Source organism: Pteropus alecto, unplaced genomic scaffold (assembly GCF_000325575.1).
Source record: "Pteropus alecto unplaced genomic scaffold, ASM32557v1 scaffold21, whole genome shotgun sequence".
In the NCBI taxonomy this organism is placed as follows: domain Eukaryota; kingdom Metazoa; phylum Chordata; class Mammalia; order Chiroptera; family Pteropodidae; genus Pteropus; species Pteropus alecto.
The window spans coordinates 21,254,108-21,274,132 of record NW_006436282.1 but is presented as its reverse complement, the minus strand read 5'-3'; the positions used below and the strand labels follow the sequence as shown (position 1 = coordinate 21,274,132).

Below are 20,025 nucleotides of genomic sequence, written 5' to 3'. Positions count from 1 at the left end.
AAGCAGAGTAGAGAGTATAGGATACTGCAGGTGCGGTCCGGGAGTAGCCCAGGTGCACTGCAGAGTGGGGCCTGGGTGAGGCAGGTGAGGCACAAAATTTAAGGGGCGCTCACTCTCGGGGGCTAAGCCTGTATTTGCACAACCCTGAGAGCAAGCATCTCCTTATGCTCTATGCCCCAGGCCCTCCCTTGCCTCACCCAGCCTCCACCTTGGTGTACCAAGTCTCCTTACCCGCCAGCTAACGGCCTCTCTGACCCTGACAGGCAGCAATGGAGGCTGCATCTCCAGAATGAGACCTGAAGTGAACTAGAAGGAAAACGCAATTAAATCCAAATTGTCTTGCCCAGAAAGGACAGGCTACATAATGTGCAGGGCCCCGTGCACAGTGAACACGTGTGCCCCCTTTTAAAGAATTATTAAGAATTTCAGGAAAGTGACAGCAGAGCATTAAGTCAAGTAAGGTTCTTCCAACCATAGGGCTCTGTGAGGCCGCACAGGTCCCGTGCCATTGAAATTGGCCCTGGGCCCAGACATGTCATAACTGCCCTGCCATCCTCCATCAAAGGCGTGGCCCTAGTGGAGATGCACATCCTTCAGCTATGAGCACACACCTGGTTGCCTAGGAGACGACCTCTAGGAAGTCCCTGGAGATGTGTCATCAGCAGCCACTGATAGAGCACCGGAACGGGGTTCAGAAGGCGCGAGTCTGAGTCTGCTCTTGTCTCGCTAATTAGACCAGAAGAGCCTGGGCCAATCGCAGAATATGCCTTTACACCCTAGTTTCCTCGTTTGGGTTCGCTTCTTACCTGGAGCCTTCTGGCTATGGACTTCTAGGGGTCCATGGTTATTCTATGTGCTTGGAGAATTATCTATGCAGGCAGAGCTCAGAGATATTGCGGATCCAGCTCCAGACCACCGCAATAAAGTATCAAAATAAAGAGAGCTGCACGAATTTTTTGGTTTCCCAGTATATATAAAAGTTATGTTTACAGTATACTGTAGTCTCTGAAGTGTACAATAGTGTTATGTCTAAGACACAATGTACATAACTTAATTGAAAAACACTTTATTGCTAAAAAGTGCTAACCATCATCTGAGCCTTCTGAGGAGTCATGATCTTTTTGCTGGGGCAGGGTCTTACCTTCAATTTGTAGAAAACAATATCTGTGAAGTGCAATAAAGTGAAATGCAATAAAATGAGGTTCACCTGCATCTGAAATAAATACAGCTCCCCAATTATTTGTCTCTCCCTTATATATATGACCATTTTAAAAAGAAGTAAATATGACGTGATTAATAAAAATACGAATTCATTGAAAAACATCATTGAACTTACAGTAGCTTAAAAAAAATCAACTATGTTATTTTTTCAATCAGTGGATTGAAAAAAAAGCACTAAGATGTATTTCCAGAGGCTTCCGTCCATATCTCGCCATGAACTGGTAACAAATGATTCTCGAACAGACGCTGGTCTGCATATCTGTCTTTAATCACGGTTTTCATCTGGGATCCCAATACAGTTACAAGTTCACAATTAACCCAGAACCTTACCTGCCTTGATTTCATTTACTTACTGAGTAACTATTTGTTGAGCATCTATTATGTTCCAGGGCCCTGTTCTCAGAGTTGGGGACACAGTGAGCATAATATACAAACATTTCTGCCCATGTGGAGATTACGTCCTCAAGTAGGGAGAGACAGACTTAAACAAATAAGCAAATCTATAAGGTACGTCTCTGTGCCATGGAGAAAAATAAAGCAGGGAAGGAGAGGGCTGAGCTGTGAATCTCTGCCTGGTTATATGAAGCCTCAGTGAATTCCTTCCCTTCCACGCTTCCAAACGTCATTTTGCCGCTGCTTCTTGCATCAGGCTCCCCGCAGGCACTAGTTCAGCAACTTGAACTATTTATCATCTTCCCCTACTTGTACGAATAAAGGAAAATGTGTGTGTCGGGGGCAGGGGGCGGTTGCCTCTTCCTCCTTTTCTCCCCCCTTCCCTCCCTCCCTCATGTGTCTCTCTCTCTCATTTATTATGGTACACAAAGCAATGAAGTAATGTACACACTATCCACTTGATGAATACATCTGTAGGAATTTTCTATGGCTGCTGTAACAAATGACTACAAACTCAGTGGTTTAAAATGATGCAGATTCATTCTCTTAACAGCTCTGGAGGTGAGAAGTCTGAAGTCAGTTTCTCTAGGCTGACATCAAACTCTGTGCTCCCTCTGGAGCCTGTAGGAGAGAATCTGTTCCTTGCTTTTTTTTAGCTTCTGGTGACTGCTGACATTCCTCAGCTTGTGGCTGCATCGCTCCAGCTTCCTCAAACCTTTCTTTACAACGACCTCCTCTGTGCCTGTCTGTGAAACTTCCTTCTGCCTCTCTCTTACAAAGACACATCTGGATAATTCAGGATAACCTCATCTCAAGATCCTTAATTTAATCACATCTGCAAAGACCCTTTTTCCAAGGAACATTTCTAGGTTCCAGGGATGAAACCTGATTACTTTGGGGCCATTCTTCTGTCCACCAAACATCCTTGACAATCTCCTGCCCCCGCCCCCTCCCCTGCGACCCCTTCCAGCAAAGCTTCCTCTCAGGTTACTTGATGCTGAATGAGGAGACCAGTGATTCATGCTCACACGCAAACAGACGTGTGCATTGCAAACAGACAAAACGAACCTTCCTATTTGCCTTAAATATATCCGCCAAGTGAAAGTAAACTACACGCCCTGGATTTCTTAAATTTCCCCACATCCACTGGGGAAGATCCTGGAAGCCACTTCATGAAACTCCAAGTGAAACACTGACCGCAAAACGAGCTTGGCCCTCCATCGTTTTCTTTGGAGGTAGAGAAAAGGAAGCGAAACATTCCCCAAGAGTGGTTTTCTTTAGAGCAGAGTAAACATGAAGTTACCACCCACCTGTAGCTCTTCTCTCGGCCCTTGGCCTTTGCCCAGACTGTCCCTCACGCCATGAACATCTGTGTTCCTGCCTTTTTAGTAAAGCTGTAGGTTGCCCAGCAGCCCGGCGCTGGTTCATCAGTGCCTAAACACCACACTGTCGGTCACGGCCAATGTTTATTTGGTTAATGATGCACCAGGTACCATGCTCAACGCATCGTAGACCTTAGTATACATACGTGATATGGAATGACTCTTGAACAACACGGGTTTAAGCTGCGAGGGTCCACTTATACATGCATTTTTTTCTCCAGTAAATACTGTAAATGTTTTTTCTCTTCCTTATGATTTTTTAAAAATTAAATGTATTGAGGTAACAATGGTTAATAACATTATGCAAATTTCAGGCTCACAGCTTTATAATGCGTCTATGTTGTCTATTGTGCGTTCACCACCTGAAGCCTAACTTCCTCCCGTCACCTCGTATTTGACCTTTACCTTCTCTCTCTTCCCCCTTCCCCTCAGGTAACCACCATTCTCTTGTCTGTATCTATGAGGAATTTGTTTTTATTTAATTGTTTGTCTGTTGCTCTTTTATATCCCACATGAGTGACGTCATGCGGTTCTTGTCCTTTTCTGTCTGACTTATTTCAGTTAGCAGAATACTCTCGAGCTCTAGCCACGTTGTCACAAATGGCAATATTTTACCTTTTTATGGCTGTGTAGTATTCCACTGTATGTATGTACTACATCCCCTTTTTCCAATCATCCATCAAAGACCTCCTAGATTATTTCCATGTCTTGGCTAATGATTTTCTTAATAACATGTCTCTAGCTTACTTTATAGTAAGAATATAGTACATAATACATATAACATACAAAATATGTGCTCATGGGGAAGTTTCTGAAATGTTCTGCTCGAAGTGATTTTCAAAAAGGCCTGCCACACATCTTTCAACTCTCAGTTCACTTGCGAGGCTTTCCTTGACACCCAAAGGCCCTTCCTGGGGTTCCAGGCCTTATTATCAGCATGGAGCGTAAGTCAACTATACCTTGAGTTTTACTTCCTTGTGTTCACATCGCTTTTTACCAAAGCACACTTAAAAAATATCCACCTGCATAGCACGCAGCACTGTGCATTCAGCACTAGAGGTGCAGAATAGGTATTTGCTGCCTTAAGCAGTGAATCGAAGAAATAGCACTAAGTAAAACAGCTCTGCCAGTAAGAGCTGGTTCCTCTGATAGAAAACCCACGTCTGTGTGAGAGCTGCAATTCTTTTCAGTGACCGTTCTCTAGAATGTCTTTTTATACACTAGGAGCTACAGAGCTGTCAGCCGACAGAGAACTCTTGGAGCTACAGCCTCCCAGTTGTCAGCTCTGATTCCGCATAAGCCTTTTCCTTCTGTTTGCAGCGGCCAAATTATAGCTCAAGAGAAAAACATAATTATATTCCAAAAGGCCAGGGATAGCTGCTGAAAATACCCTAAGTATGAACAAAACAACAACGAGGGGTAAGTGAGGATTACCCATGATGCATAGCTAATCCAAAATATTTCCGGGACTATTATAAAATAATTTCATATACATTTTTGTCTTCTGTTCTCTGGCTTAAAAATATTAGTTAAATAGTGGCCAGGCTGATTGACAGGTACAGATAAATCTGTCATATTTCTGTAAGTATTTCTAATAATGTTGGTTCCTTTTAGCACATACGTATACCCACACTCCATACCTGCTCGCATAGGTAGCCCTATTTCTGGTAGGCTCCCCAATTAAAGAGCAGAGTGAATTTCTCCACGCACATTTGTATACATAAGGATCTTAGCAAAATTCTTGCTGACCTGTCTGCATTTTGGGTATGGTATCAAGTTGTAATTGTGCTTTCGTTCTTTAGTGTTTAGAGTTCAAGCAGTTTCATGTAACCAGAGCACAAAGTTTGGAAAAACGGGAGGTGACAGCTCTCAGGAATGTGTTATGCTGTACTTCTGACTTAATGGGTGCGTAAAATGTAGATTTCTGAGCCAGACTCTTTTAACTGGCTAACCTCGAAAAGTTTCATTTCTTTCTGGGTTACCTCGGCAAGCAAGCTAGACGCAGCGAATTTATGGGGAGTGGGCAGTGTTGGCGAGAGATCCTAGCTGACGACAGGAACAAAAGACAAACACCAGACTGGAAACTTATAACCCTGGGGCCACTCCCTGAGGGAACTCCAGAACTCCAGGGGCTTTCTGGGATGTCAGAGTAGCCTAGCGGAACCTGTAATTCATGCCTCTGGGTCAGGACGTTATTACAGAGCAGAACGTGTAATTCATACCTCTGGGTCAGGACGTTATTAGAGAACGTTTCTCTTTAGGTATTGATGTGCAGTGTCAAAGTCAGGCACACCACCTACAGGCAGAGCACCACAGGAACAAGTGGAAACCAGTGCACGGCTCTCAGCACGCTCACACCAGACGGTACAAGAAATGGAAGGACTTCAGGGAAGGGCTCATGAGGAGAGCCCTGGCCAACTCGGCTGTGAGTTGCAAACTCCCTAATCCTGCAGTAATGGAGGGGCCTTTGACTGAGGTGCATGCGACCCGAGCAATCTCAAGGTGAACCCCCACCACTGTGGGCCTGCAAGGTGCTTCTGGGAAGAGAAAGCATCTCCACCTAACACAGGGTGACCCCAGCTAGATGTTACCCGTGGACCAGAAGTGGGTCACACGGCAAGGAGAGTTGCCTAGGAGGCTTTCAAATTCAGGCTTTCAGGATCCTCTGAAAGGTTAAAAGAAGTTGAAAAAAGAGAGTTCTCTGTGAAGGGGACAGTGGGAACCAGTGGCTGAGGGGGACGTGGCCGCCGGAGGCACGTGTGCATCACTAAGGCCGACTTCTGACCATTCTCCCTGATTGCCCCAGACAGTCGATGGTCCCAGTTCTTGGCTGTTGGCCCATTCGCTCTCATTTGCACTGTCTGGAAGTGAAAATGTTTGGAAGACGAATTGCATGGTTGCCCAGGCATTACCCGTGTCATAGTAACTGCAGCTGGGGATCCGGTGGGGCAACTTCCTAAGAACCCACGAATGCACCTCCAGGCCCAGGGACTGTGAGGCCTTCTTGTGATAATGCCCGTCAAGTAAGAGCTCCCCACTGTCTCTGCACCCTGACTCTGCGGGCAGGGGGATGGGGGACGAGAGCAGAGAATGGGAGAAGCTGGTCACAACTCTGCCAGGCAGAAGGCGTCCTCTCTGTCAGCCAGACTTAACTCTGTATCAACTTTGGATTCTGTATTAGTCAGGATCGGGAATTCTAGCTATTAAAACAAGACTGTGTATTGAGATCGAAAGTGATGGCTTTGTATTACTAGCTACAAGCGGCTAGAAGAGTCAAGGGCACGACAGAGGCTTTATCCTAGTAGCAGGAGAAAAACTTCCTCAACCGTGGGGCTGTCAGTGGGCAGCTGCGCTTCGACCACCTTCTGTGAGCTGCGCTTGCTTTGTGCATCGGGCACACTTACACTAGTTGTCCCCTGGGGCAGAGCCTTTTAATTTGCTGCCTCACAGATACTTTCTCCTTCTCACTTGCCAACAGGACCCTGATTCTGTTTGGGCAGCAATTGTGCCCCGATCTAGAAAAAGGATCAAGTCCGATCCAAGCCAGTTACGCCTCCTTGTTCCCTTTTGTCAGTGACTGGCCTACAGAAGGGCCTGGGACCTGTGCTGCCGATGAGATATGATGGGAAGTCAGCTGGGGAGAGGTTTTCTCCTGTGAAGGAAGGGACGGAGGAGTCCCTTTTTGCTTACCTCCCTTGCCCTCTGCTTTGGACATTGTTGTGGCCGCCTGCGATGGAAAGATAATGGTGCTATTATTGTGTACGTGTTGACCAAATTGAGAAGGAAGGCCAGAAATAAAAAGAGTCTGGGTCCATAAGGAAACCATCGGCCCCAACCCATCCTGAAACCACCTATCTTGGCCCTGCTGGTAAGAAAACAAGAAATGACCTAAGGGTTTAAATCTGTTAGCTGGCCTCTATTACTTACAAAGGACTGCTACCTTGAAACACTAAGAAAATGCCAGACTACAGATCCTATGCAAAGTTTGCTTCTTTTTAAACACAATAGAAGTGATAAAGAGGAGAATCCTAAAGTGGATTTATGTTCTCCTGGGAACAGCATGCTTATATGCCTTATCGAGGTCTTATACTTAACTCCAATACATTATGGCACAAACAGTATATGAAAGCAAAGATGTGGCGATGAATTGTTACACAACACAGTAAGGATTTATAAGGCCTTTTACCACACGATAAAGTCCACATATAGCATTAAAGCATACCGTACTGTTACATATAAATTTTAAAATTTAGATGTAATGTAAACATTTAAATGTAATGTAAACATTTAAATTTAATCTAGTTGCAGCATTTAAGAATCAAATTTCCACCCTACAATTTTGTCTAAGCCAATATTAATACAAGTCTTGATCTCAAAGTTTTAGTGCTATAGAATTGAATCATACACTCTAGACAACTAAACTCTGAGATAGGTTTGGGTGCGTGCATGCATGTGCGTGTGTGTGTGTGTGTGTGTGTGTGTGTGTGTGTGTGTAACACATACTTTGTTTCAAAAAGTATAAGATGGATGACCCATGATGTAGGCAGTCAAAAGTTATCAATTTCTCAGCTTATGAAGTAGATTTTACACGAGTGGTATAAGATATCAAAGCAAAAACCAAAATAAACTAAAAGAAACAAGACAAAATAAAGAGAATCTTTCAATCCAGCTCCAGCCGTCCCTCACTATTGGTTTCAAAAGGGATCAGAAACATTTATGAAACATATCACTCTTTTTGTTTAATCACCTGATTGGGTTTGGTTCTAAAAAAACAGATATCTCTTTTTACTTCTTTGGCTAAATGCATCGCTATTTCAGATAAGTCTCTGCCAGCTTCTGAACTCCTAAGGCAAAAGTAGGCTTATGTTACAACTCTGAAAATTTTTGAAGTTGTCTAACTATGTTTAGCCAAATATTTCTGCTCTTGGAAAACATTAAACAAGACACTTGTGATACATATGTGCAAGATTCAATAAAGCCTTGGTAACAAATGTGGTAAAGACGGTGAGATGGTGAGCAAACCCTTCTCTGGAGCGAAGGCCAGCTGTATCCCCCAGCCTCCCCTCAGTCTGGGGTGGCTGTGTGCCTGAGTTCCAGCTAATGAAATATGAGCGGAGATAATGTGCTACTTCCAAGACTGGCCCGCAGAAACCTTTCTATGTGATGCTCCAGGATCATCTCACCCTCTGAATGGAAAAGTCTCCCAGGCTCTGTATTGCTGGGTCTCTAACTTTCGGTCTCAGAAGCCCTTTTTACTTTGATTTAGGGCTCCCAAAGCTTTTGTTTCTATGAGTTACAACTATTGAGACAAGCCAAGACAATTTTAGAATCTTAATTCATTAAAAAATAAAAATATAAACACTATAAGCCCTAACTGTTAATATAAATAATTTATTTTTATAAAAATTAACCATATTGACCCAAACAAAAACAATCTATTGACATATGTGGCATTATTTCACATTTTTGGAACTCTACGTCTAACCTAATAGAAGACAGATTCTCACGTGTGCTTCTATATTCTACCTGTTATGTTGTTTTGGTTGAAGAATATGAAAAAAAAATCCAGATCTTCACAGATGAACAGTTGGAAAAGCGGCTATCTTGTGGAAATAGTCTGATGATTTTAGGAACCACGGGTTTTGGGGATTATACTTTGAGACCCAGTGATTTAGAGAAAGACAGAGCCACAGGATATAAGGGGTCTCAGTTCCTAAATGACCACATAGAAGGCTACCTAACTAGAACCACCCCCACTGAACCATGATGCAAGAGAGAAATGACCTTTGATTGTATTACCCCACTAAGACTTGGGGATTTATATGTTACAGCAGCCAGCATTTTTATTATTGTTCGATCCTCATCACACTCCTATGAAGTAGTTGCTTTTATAATCTCCATTTTAGAGGTGAGAAAATAGGCACAGCGAGGCGAAATGACTTATCCAAAGTCACAGAGCTAGTGTACAAGTCTAGCTCCAGACTTACTGCATCCAGTCACTTCCTACGGCCTACTAACCTTACCTAAGTATTTCCTAGCACCATCTTATCCCTTACAATCCAGACAAGCAACAGGGACATAAGTAAAAAAAAAATATGTATTTGCATTAATGACTCCCTTGCTTGAAACAAGTATGTGGGTAGCAGCTAGTTTTGGATTCTCCAGAAAAGACGAGAGTTGGGAGGAAATAAACAGGTGAAAATGAGTTGCTGAGGACTCTAGAACAGACAGGTGTTACAACGGTCAAGGGTCATGGGAGGCAGAATTCTAAGTGGCCTCGTGAACTTGCCACCCAGCGTTACCTTCCTGATTATGTTACATGGCATTAATTTGCATGATTCTGTTATGTACTAAAAGAGATTTTGCAGATATAATTAAGGGGTCTAGTCAATTAACTTTAAGACAGAGAAATTATCTGGATGGAAAATCATGAGCCCTTCAAAAGCAGAATGTTCTCTCTGGCTGGTAGCAGAAAAAGTCAGAAAGATTTGAAATACGACAAGGGCTGGACACTTCACTGGTGGATCTGAGGATGGAGGGGCCTTGTGAGAAGGAATTCAGATGGCCTCCAGGAGCAAAGACCAGACCTCACCTGATGGCCAGCAAGGAAATGAAAACTTACACCTACAACTGCAAGGAACACCTTGGCTGAGTCCACCTGGACTTCTGATTTACAAAATTATGAGTTAATAGATGAGTGTTGTTTAAAGCTGCTAACTTTATGGTAATTTGTTACATAGCAATACAAAAGTAAGAGAGACTAACTTAAGAGAGATCTTATCTGTCTTAGGTTACTCGCTTATGAAAGAATGTTTTTGCTACTATGTCCCTAATTTTGGCAACAAGTGACAAATAAGCCTAAGTACCAGCAAGTTTTCCTACACAAATGAGATAAATAAATAAAAGAAACCCAAAATGCATATTTCCATATAAATATATTCAATCTATTTCATCGACAACTTTAAAACTAGTAATCCACAGTTGTTTGTTCTTATAAGCCACAGAAAAACTAAGAAATTTATTAAGGCAACATTTTTTTTTAAGAAAATTTTACTCTTAGAGTCAAACTCAAGAGGCAGAATAAGGCAACCTTTTTGATGTAAAAATCTCAAAATCCTATAATCCACTAATCTCTCTCATAGTCCACTCTTAAAAAAAAAGTCTTAGAAAATTCCAGAATTAAACACCACACTCATACACAGACCCTATAAAATGTGTACAGCAGATTCTCAGGGCTTTTATTTTTTACCTCAGAACAAACTAATATTTTTTCAAGGAAGACATATATATGCATTTGAAAGTAAACTCTATGGATGTAATTATTTCTTTATTTTTATATCTTGCTCTTTCTTAAAAATAATAGCCTCCTTACAATAAAATAAGTAGAAAAAAATAAGATTAAAGTAGGGGAAGAGTTAGAACACCCACCAAATATCACAAGGTCCTAAACTTCCACAAGAGATGGGTCTGAGACTCTTTGAGGCTAAAGAAGATTCTTAGGTCCATAAGCTAAAATGAAACCAGTTTCTGGAAAGAAGAATTCTCCTAGTTCTTCAAGAGAAATCTCTTTCAGATCATTCAGTATAGGGTAGGGTCTGCTACAGTTAAAAAAAAAAAAAAATCCTCAAACCTCAGGGGCTTGTAGGAGCAAAGACTATTTCTCACTCATGCTGCCTGTCCTCTGTTTTTTTAGCTGGGGGCTCTACTTTGTGTCTCTTTCTTTGGGACTCAGGCTGGCAGCAGCCACCATCTTGGATGTTGCTGGATGCCATAGCAGGAGAATAAGAGTCTGGAGGGTCTTGAACCAGCAGATAATGCCATGGCCTGGACATGACATACATCATTTCCTGTCATATGTCACTGGTTGGTTGTACATCTTGTCATTGCCTGAAAAGGCCACAAACAAGATCTTATGAAGAGCACTGACACAGGCCGTTATCAAGTATGCGATACACTACACCACATCACAGGTAATAGTGGGTGAGTGTCCTATGACCACTTTTTATAAAATCTCTCAATAAAGGTGGAACACATCATACTCAAGCATAGCCAGGTAAATGCCATACTATGTGGGACCAATATAATCAGGCCTAGGATGCGGCTTTGCCAGTCTTGGCTGATATAAAGACAAAGCCCTCTGGGAGCAGGCCTCCATGGACGGGGGAGGTCAGTAGGCAGGGGAAGTTGGCTGGTGGACCAGACTGTGTTAAACTGGAGAGCACCTGCCCTGTCTGAAGAAGGAGGGGCGGCTAGTGTTCAGTAAATTTATTACCTTGGGTGACTAGATATTCCAATTTTTCAAAAACAAGAAACTGGAAATCTGGGTTTGTAAAATCTCCAAAATTAAAATGTTTTAAAACGACATGCAAACCAGTCAAAACATGTCTGTCAGCCAGATGTGGCCTGTGGATGGCCAGTTCATGGAGAAATCCTATGTCGCTGACAGCTTAGAGTCATCGGCTGTGATGCGCAACTGAGCAGAAGAGAGTGTTGACGTCCCCTTGGGAAAGGGCCACCGACAGTGAGAGCTCACGTAACCCTGACAGAGAAGCCGAAGGGCAAAGGCCACCTCGATGTTGAAATCATCGCCAAAGATGGGCTGGTGCTATAGAAACCAAACACCCGCCAAGAAAGCTCGAGGGAGGGACAGTCTAAACCCCACGGGCCTGGGGGCCTTGCCTGGCTTATCACTGTGTCCCCAGAATCTTGAAGGAGTGCCAGCAAATGAAGTCCTCGATAAACATATGGTAAAGGAATGTGGAGGTTGCATGGAACGCGTTTAAAACCGATTTCTGCAGGAGAATGTGCATAATAGTCTTTTTTTGACCCAGGGGCACCGAAAAGTAATTGCTTTTTTTTTTTGGTGGGGGAGGGGGCGGCGAGGCAACCTTCGTTGACCTCACAGATTGCAAAGACCTTGTCAGCTTACAATCCTTTATTTTTTATGCCTACAGCACCTGGCCTTCCTAGGTGGTCTCGCATCTGAGTACTAACCAAGCTCGACCCTGCTTAGCTTCCGAGATCAGACGGGATCGGGCTTGTTCAGGGTGGCACGGCCGTAGACAGAGTAATTGCTCCTTTAGGACATTCTGCACAACTCTAAATCGTCTACTTCCAACAGGACTTGCACTGTTAAAGGATGGAACTATAACCCCATGACACTTTTTCTTCCTTTCCTATAAAAACAATAGTAGCAAATTTGGCTGCCTCACCTTGTCCCCAGGTAGCCTCGCATGGGCGGGAGGCAACAGAACGGCCCTTCCCATGTAGCAGCAAGTGGTGAGGATGTGGCGCCGAGAGGTGGCCGGCCAGGGGGGATGTGGGGGGACGAGCCGAGAAGCAGGTAGCTGCAAATGGGGTGTGAACCACAAACCTGGGAGTGGATGGGGTGTCTCAGCGGATGCTGGCACAGAGAGATGACAACGTTTGGGATCCCATGGAAAGGACATGTAGCCCCAGGAAGAAGAGGGGAGAGAGAACCCCTGAATTGACAAAGACTGAGGTATCATTATTAGGCAGAAGGGAAACTTGAGCGGGAAATTAAATTCAGCTAAAAAGAAGACAGAGTGATAACTTCCCACCTCCAGTCTGCAGCCTGAGATTCCACACTCCCTGCATGACTGCTGAAGTCACGTTCCCTGGGAAGCAGACTCTGAGGTGCAGGGAATTTATTGGGGAGCAGTCTCAGGATCCACACCCATGGAGAAGAAAAGGAGGCAGGGCTGGGCAGGGGAGACGCTCGCTGCCATCGCGCAGTGTCATCAAAGGCCTCAGCTGACCCAGGGAGTTCTGAAGCGGGCTCGTCCTTCAGAGTTGTCCCGAACTGGGGCAAGGCGCTGGGCTTTGCACTCTGTCATTGCATGTAGGTCACCCTCAGAGAAAGGTGAGACTTTGGGCAAAAGCTCCTTTTTTCAGCAGAGGGCTTCTGCTAGCAGCACCCCCACAGCTGGAGAACAAGCCCTATAGTCCTGGGGAAGACACATGGGTGGCACATTACAGCACCCGCCATTGATCAAGTGATAATTTGTACAGCGTGGCCATCCCCAAGTTGGTTTATGATAAGCATGAAATAAATGCCAATATCATCGCCTTCTTCTCTCTGCTCTGCGTGCTCAAGTTTCATGATTCCAGAAACTTCAGGCATGCTCTGGTACTCCTATTTCAGTCACAAGATCTTTTCTATAACATTTCACGCAATCCTTTGAGAGCTGTGGCCTCGTGTGGACAGGCCAAAGGCGAGAGCACGGCCTGCAGCAGACGGGAGCAGGAAGCGGAATTAACAAGGCCGCTATGTGAAAAGGAACCGTAACTGCCAAGTTACAAGAAGGACCTTCAAACATGGAACCTTCTCTTCATTTCTCATTTCCTTTGGTCCCACTCTTCCCGAAGTGTGTTCTCAGAGCAGCGGTCTTGAGAGATGCTCGGCACTGAATGGATTCTATGAGAAAGTGAGGGTGGGTCGACTCTGACTCCAATCCCTGGACATCCCTGGCGCCCAGGACCCTACAGAGAAGTCTTGCACGAAAGAAAACGATTTATCTTTGTAAAGAACGAACCTGTTTGACCACAGGCAACGGCCTTAACATCTCGTGGGGATACTACATGATTCCAAAGAGTTTGTATGTGCACGGGAGGCGGTTTACCAATCTGCTTGATTTTTCTAAGTAAATATTCCTTTTTGAAAACATCAGTAACTATGTGAAGTATCCTACACCACTTAGCTGAGATGTGGAGCCTGCTTCTCCAAGAGCAATGAAGAGTCGCATTATGGCAACGACCTGAGTGAAGGCATCTATCAGACATCAATGACTTTCAAATCTGACCTTAACCACATGGGAAATGGCACTCAGTTAGAGACCTCATTTTTTACTAAGATTCTGGAACTGCCTTCTAAACTAGCAGCATACCAGTGGCTGGGATTTAAAGCACATTTGGCAGGTGTCAGCCGCTGCACCTGAATATACTTCATATACATTGTGTCACTTAAGGGGACACTCAGGCTGGGAGAGGTTAAATGACCTGCCCCAGGCCACATAGACGGAATGGACAGAGCGGACCTGGATAATGAGTTTTCACAGTCCATACTCTTTCTGTCCCCAATCTTCACGGTGCACCATTCTTTTAAAAACGGATCAATGACCACAAGGAAGGGCTAAAATCATGTTTAAAATAAAACTACCAAACATATCCCCAAAGAGAAAGGCACTCAAAAAAATCCTCACTTTGGAAACTGATACAAATAGAGTGTCAAACTCGCTGATTTAGACAAAATCAGGTATAGATATTTCAAAGGAGACCACTGCATATTTTTCTATCACGGAACGGAATTTTATGTCCACATGTGGCATTCAGCGGTCTCCATGTTAACGGCCACCGAACGTTGGACTGAAAGTTCTGTGTTTTGCTTGTCTGACGGCGCTTTAGTTGAAAAAGGCTTCTTCTTCCCCCAAAGCCTTTTAGGTTTTTCCTTCTGAAAGAGAAGATCGGCATGCGGATCGCCCATTCTAATCAGCTTCCCCATCACCTTCCCGCGTGGTTCAGACACGCAGGTGTGCACCCGCCTTCACAGGTGTCTGCATACGTTCTACCCACCTTCCCGCGTGGTTCAGACACGCAGGTGTGCACCTGCCTTCACAGGTGTCTGCATACGTTCTACCCACAGATATTTCCAAACTTCTCCCTGCGCTTTCTCCTCAGACAGCTTTTTTCTTTCTTTTTTTTTTAATTTTCAGCTTACCTTCTCTGAGCTAAAATGTTCCTGCCAAAATAAGTCACTCGGCAGCCCTCCATTCTGGAGATGAGGAAATAAAGCCGGAGAAGGAACGGTCACTAATGAGCTTATGTTGTCCCAAGAGCCACTTCCCTAACGTGTGGTTAGCGTGGCAGGAACTCAACTTCTTGAAACCCAGCGATTTTAACCAGGGGCCTCAACTTCCTCTGTGCTTAAAACTTTTTACCAGCTCTACCTGGACTTCCACTTCCTTCTAGAGTCTTCTCTCTGATGACATATCTAAGAGGCAGCAAAATAGCCCAAAGGCAGGAAGCGGGGAGGTGGGAGGTTAACTGAAAACTGGGGAGTCCACCCTTGGGTAGACGAAAAGTCTCCTGGACAGGCCTGAGCGCTGGCTCTGCCGTGGGTGCTCAGGCTGCTGTGGACCAGCCTTTACTGACTGGGGCTGAGCAGCGACTACCATGCAAGAAAAATGAACCCAAGGTGACCTTCGTTAAAAGCACGAGAAATGTGTTGGAATCCGCTTTACTAGATTGAGTTTTAATCCGGTAGCAAGCTCAGAACCCTGTGCTGGATATGGAATGGGGGTGACTACTGCAAACTAGCTAACGAATTAATACACAAACCCTCCAGGTGTCTGGCCCTGAAAGCTGATTTGAGGGTTTCTGTCGATGTTAAACACACACTCGCTCTCTCTCTCTCTCTCACATACACACACGAATGGTATAACAGTCACTCGTCCTTAGGAAACTTAAAAAGAACTGCCACCTAGTGCCAGCGTGTACTATTATTCTGATAACTCATCCTGTCCGGCCCTTCAGAATCCAGATTTCCATCCATCGGCCTCCCTGTCGTAGATTTATTCATGAATAATCACCATGTGCTGAGTGTGTGCTGAGCAAGTATAACTACGTTATACTTCCAAGGTTCAGAAGCACTCACATTAAACAGATATTACTTTGAGTCATATAAAATTGCCTTTTTTGTAGGTTCAAGAATACTATCAACTATCGACATCTCCATGTGGTTCAACCCAAATCATTTCTAGGTTTTCTACTGACTGGATTTTCCTCTAGTTTCAAAAGTTCGAGTAAAGATGTGACACAATGAGCCGCTTGAGACGATCCCTTCCCTGTGTCCCCCGTCCCTTCTCTTCCTTTTGTCCCTCCCCAATCTTAAGTGACTTGTCAGTACTGAAGTCCGTTAGCGTCACAGCTACCTGAGAGAGGCAGGGCCCTGGCCCCTGAGTGCCGTGTAGCCCCGCAGGGACACCGACACGGAGACAGCTCACAGCCCAGAACAGCGGGGCTCTGAAGAAGGTACAGGTGAGATGCTAACGGGGTGCAAGGAAGGAAAGAGGGTACTGGAGAGCCCCGAGGAGCAGATGCTGGTTCCTCCCGTGGTTGATGGCTTGCTCTGTGTCAGGCACGGAAGAGTGTCAGAGAGATGAAGGGAGCCTGTGGTCTCCCTTCATCTTGGGAGTGTTTCTGGGCTCACGGTAAGCGATGCCACAGCGGCTGGAAAGTTTATGGGGTGTCCAGGGGTCATGGTGACGAGAGAAACACCAGGCCGGCCTCACATAAGCCCACGTCACGTGTCAGGCACTGCTCCTGGAGTGCTGCCTGAATTAACTCAGTCGCCTGCACACCCTTCCTGGGAGGTGGTTATGACTGCTTTCGCATGAAGAAAATGAGACACGTGGAGTTTAAGTGGCCTGTCAAGGGCCACACTGCCACTGGCCCAGGAGCCCAAGCTTATCTCCTTTGTCATCGACCACCTTTGTGGAGCCATTGAGGAGAGTTTCATAACAGAAGGAAACATGTCACACAAAAGTAATGACTATTTAAAGACTACTCGGGATGCACTTTGCTTGTAGTCTAGGAGAGCTGGAAATCTATCTATCTATCTATCTATCTATATCTATATCTGTAAACACACATATAATGTATTATAATATTTAACTCTGGAACTAGGCAAAGTCTGAAACTAGGCAAAATAAGTTAATTAATAATATATAACATATTATGTCATAGTATAGTAATGATATGTAGTTAATTGATAATAATTATCATATATTTATTATATATATTTATATTATTAATCAACTATTATTTTGCCCGAGTTCCAGAGTTAGGTACATATAATTATTAGATATATTATATATTATTTCTAACATATAATATATATAATAATTACACATATTATCGATCAACATCGTACCGCCCTGCTCCAGAGCTGCCTTGTAGAGTCAGTAACAACCCTGCTGTACTGACTAGACCAGTGTTTCAAAGGCTGGTCCCTGGACCGGAGCCTCCATGTCTCCAGGGATGCTGGGTCCCCGGCCCAGACATCCTGTATCAGCAATGATGGGGGTGGGGCCTGGAAATCTTTCCAGGGGATTCTCATATATGCTAAAATTTGAGAACCCCTGGACCAGAGAAAATGCGATTAGCAGCCTCAACATTGCTGACCCCTATTCACCCCATTTTTAGCTGTAATATTCTCACTGAGGAGGAAGAAAATCTTTGCTCTCGTATGTAAGAGTCGCTTTCATTTTAACATCCTCTAAACTATTTAATTAGCAGGTAGATTTTTCATAGACATTAAAGGTTAGGATTTGTGAGGTCCAGGTTAATGAGTATTTTTATCTTACTACCAAATTCAACGTTACTTTTCAAGTCCACGGCTTTTCTAGGGAAGGCATGCATTTTCTTTCTTTGCTGGTGGAGGAGGAAACGAGAGAATTCAAACGCGTGAATTCATGGAACGAACACTTCTCGGAGTGTATGTTTAAGGGACGTTGGCAGAGGGCCTTGGAGAATAAAGATCGTGTCTTGCACAGATAAGCCTGTTGGGCCGATACGGCTCCACGCGGCCCAATTCACACACAGAAGAGAGGTAAGAAGTGTCTAGCTCCCCTTGCACACCTCAAACTGGGAAAAACCTGTGAAAAACCCTTTACCAAACTTAGGCTTTCTGAAATCGGGAAGAGTAGGATAATTAGCTTCGGGAATAGTGTCATCATTTAAAACCGGAGAGATAGGTTTCTAAAAATTTGCCAACAGCGATTGGCTTTTGAAACTAAAAATGCCGATGTCTCAGTACCACTGCATCTGCCTCCTGCAGAGACCTCGTCTCTCTCCACTCCAATCCTCCCTCCCCGCCGCCATCGGCTCATCTTTCTAAAACATGCCTCGCCGGCAGCTCCTCAAGCTTTCAGACATAAAGTCCAAACTTGTCAGCCTGCTTTACACGGCCCTTCTCAAGCTTACCCATCTCTTCAACCTCCCGTCTGCTCCCGGACCCTCCTGTCTGCCGAGAGCCTCCCTCTTTACGGTCCTGTCATCCAGGCTCTGCCCACAGTCCTCCCTTCTCTCCCGGGCATGCACCTGCTTCCTCTGTGACTCCGTTAGAGACCTTTCCACTGCAGGAAGCAGGACTCTACTCAAACCAGCACCAGAACAAGAAGAAAGGTTAATGGGTTGGCCCATAAACCAAGGCTCGAACTGCTCAGATGATTCTCTAGAGGAAAAAAGAGTGCGCCCAGAGGCTCACTTACTGAGCTTGTGACACTGGCCCCCCCCTGAACTAGTCACTGGGAGCGTGCTTGGCCAGCTTTGAGAAGAACAGGGCTTGGCACAGATGAGGTTCTTAATGAATATTTAATTGTTTGTTAGTATTAATTATTAATAGTTAAGAATGAATGAATGAACCCTCCAGTCCAGGGTGTTAAGTGCAATCGGAATTATATCAAAGCTACAGCAAAATGGCCAAAGGAAGACGGGAGCAGGTAGGCTTGGGCGGGTTTAGGGAAGACTAACCTCAGGCAGGGCAGGAGGTGCCTGAGTTTGGTCTACAAAGATAGGTGAGTCCCCAAGTCCGGGGGGACGAGGAAGGGCTGGGTGAGAGGAGGAACCTCGCAGAGAGCGGGAAGATGCTGGGGAAAGGCAGACACCTGTGAAACCAGCTGGTGAGCTCAGAAAATAATGATCGGATGTGCTGGAATCTTATACACAGGCGGGGAGAGGAAGCGGACGAGGGCAAAGAGACGTGCGCGCACGTGTGCAGGGTGATGGGGCAAGGCGACGAGGTCGTGAAAGGCCTGGCATGCCACCTCAAGGTGTTCACTCCCAGGTAGCGGGAGCTCTCGAAGAGGCTTTCAAGCCGGGACAGCCAGGGGTTGGGTTCCAGCTCACTTACCAGCTGGGCGGTCGTGAGAAAGTCACTTCCGGCGCCGTGATGCCTCCCTCCCAGAGCCGTCGCGGGGACAGAAAATGGCAAGCACCCCTTCCAGCGCCTGGTGCATGGCAAACACTCAGTGAATGCTAATGTTTCTTCCTCTCCTTGTGACCCAGTTGATTTTTATAAGTTAACTCACTGGAGGAAAAAAAATCCAGTGAATTAGACATTCCACGTATCTTATTTCACAATCCCAGAGTTCAGCCGGTGTTTGAAAGCTGCCGTGAACTGGGTCACACATGACTGCGTGAGGGTAGCTGTGGTTTCAATTTCCTCTCATCCCAATTTATTCCATCGTGCTCGGAAGAGGTGAGGTGCAGGCTTGCTGCTGAAGGCATTTCGTACTCATCACTCTGGGATTTAGCGAAGCTTTGTACAGCTTCACAATACTGCCGAACCCTTTTAAAATTCACATAGCTCCAGGCTAAAGACGCACACAGGGATTTTCTTTTAGAAGTCACAGAAGCAGGCATATTTGTCTGTCGTGATCACTGTCTTCTCAAGGAACTCTCTTAGCTATACATATATGTTCATAAGAACACAGTAGTCAAGGATGGAAGATGGGTAGAATCATGCCACTGATATCTGAAGTAGAAAACAATTCCCAGTGTAATGCTTTGTTTAGAAGCTTTCGAGTTAGACACAAAGCAAATCGGTTTACTTCGTCCTTGAGGTGGAGTGGAAAGGACAGCAGCTTTGAGGTCAAATGAGCCCGGTTCTAATATTAGTTACTAGCAACATGACCTACATGCTACTAGTTCTGTGACCCTGGGCAAAATCATTGGGACCCCCCAAGCCTCTCTTTTCTTGTAAAGAGTAGGAACATGAAAGTTAAAGGTTGTTAACAAACTGAAGGAAATAATGAAGGTTTGTAATGGATTAAAAATAATGCCATGCTTGATAAATGTAAAGTTGGGAAGTTTTTTGGTAATTCTAACTTTCTTAAAACCATTCGAGATTAAAAATAAAAGAAGTTCCTTATATCATGAATTGTTTTATGTGGAATTTATAGTACTGTGATAAAACGGACTCTGTTGAAGGCGTGTTGGGACTTGCGTA

At 44.7% G+C, this 20,025-nt stretch overlaps 1 protein-coding gene and 1 pseudogene across 1 annotated transcript in view; both read right to left on the bottom strand.

Moving 5' to 3' along the window:
• CHN2 (chimerin 2) overlaps nucleotides 1–20,025 on the bottom strand; it is a 264,233-nt gene that overhangs the window by 60,374 nt on the left and 183,834 nt on the right. The window lies entirely within an intron of this gene.
• Nucleotides 11,942–12,060, bottom strand: LOC112479824 (annotated as a pseudogene).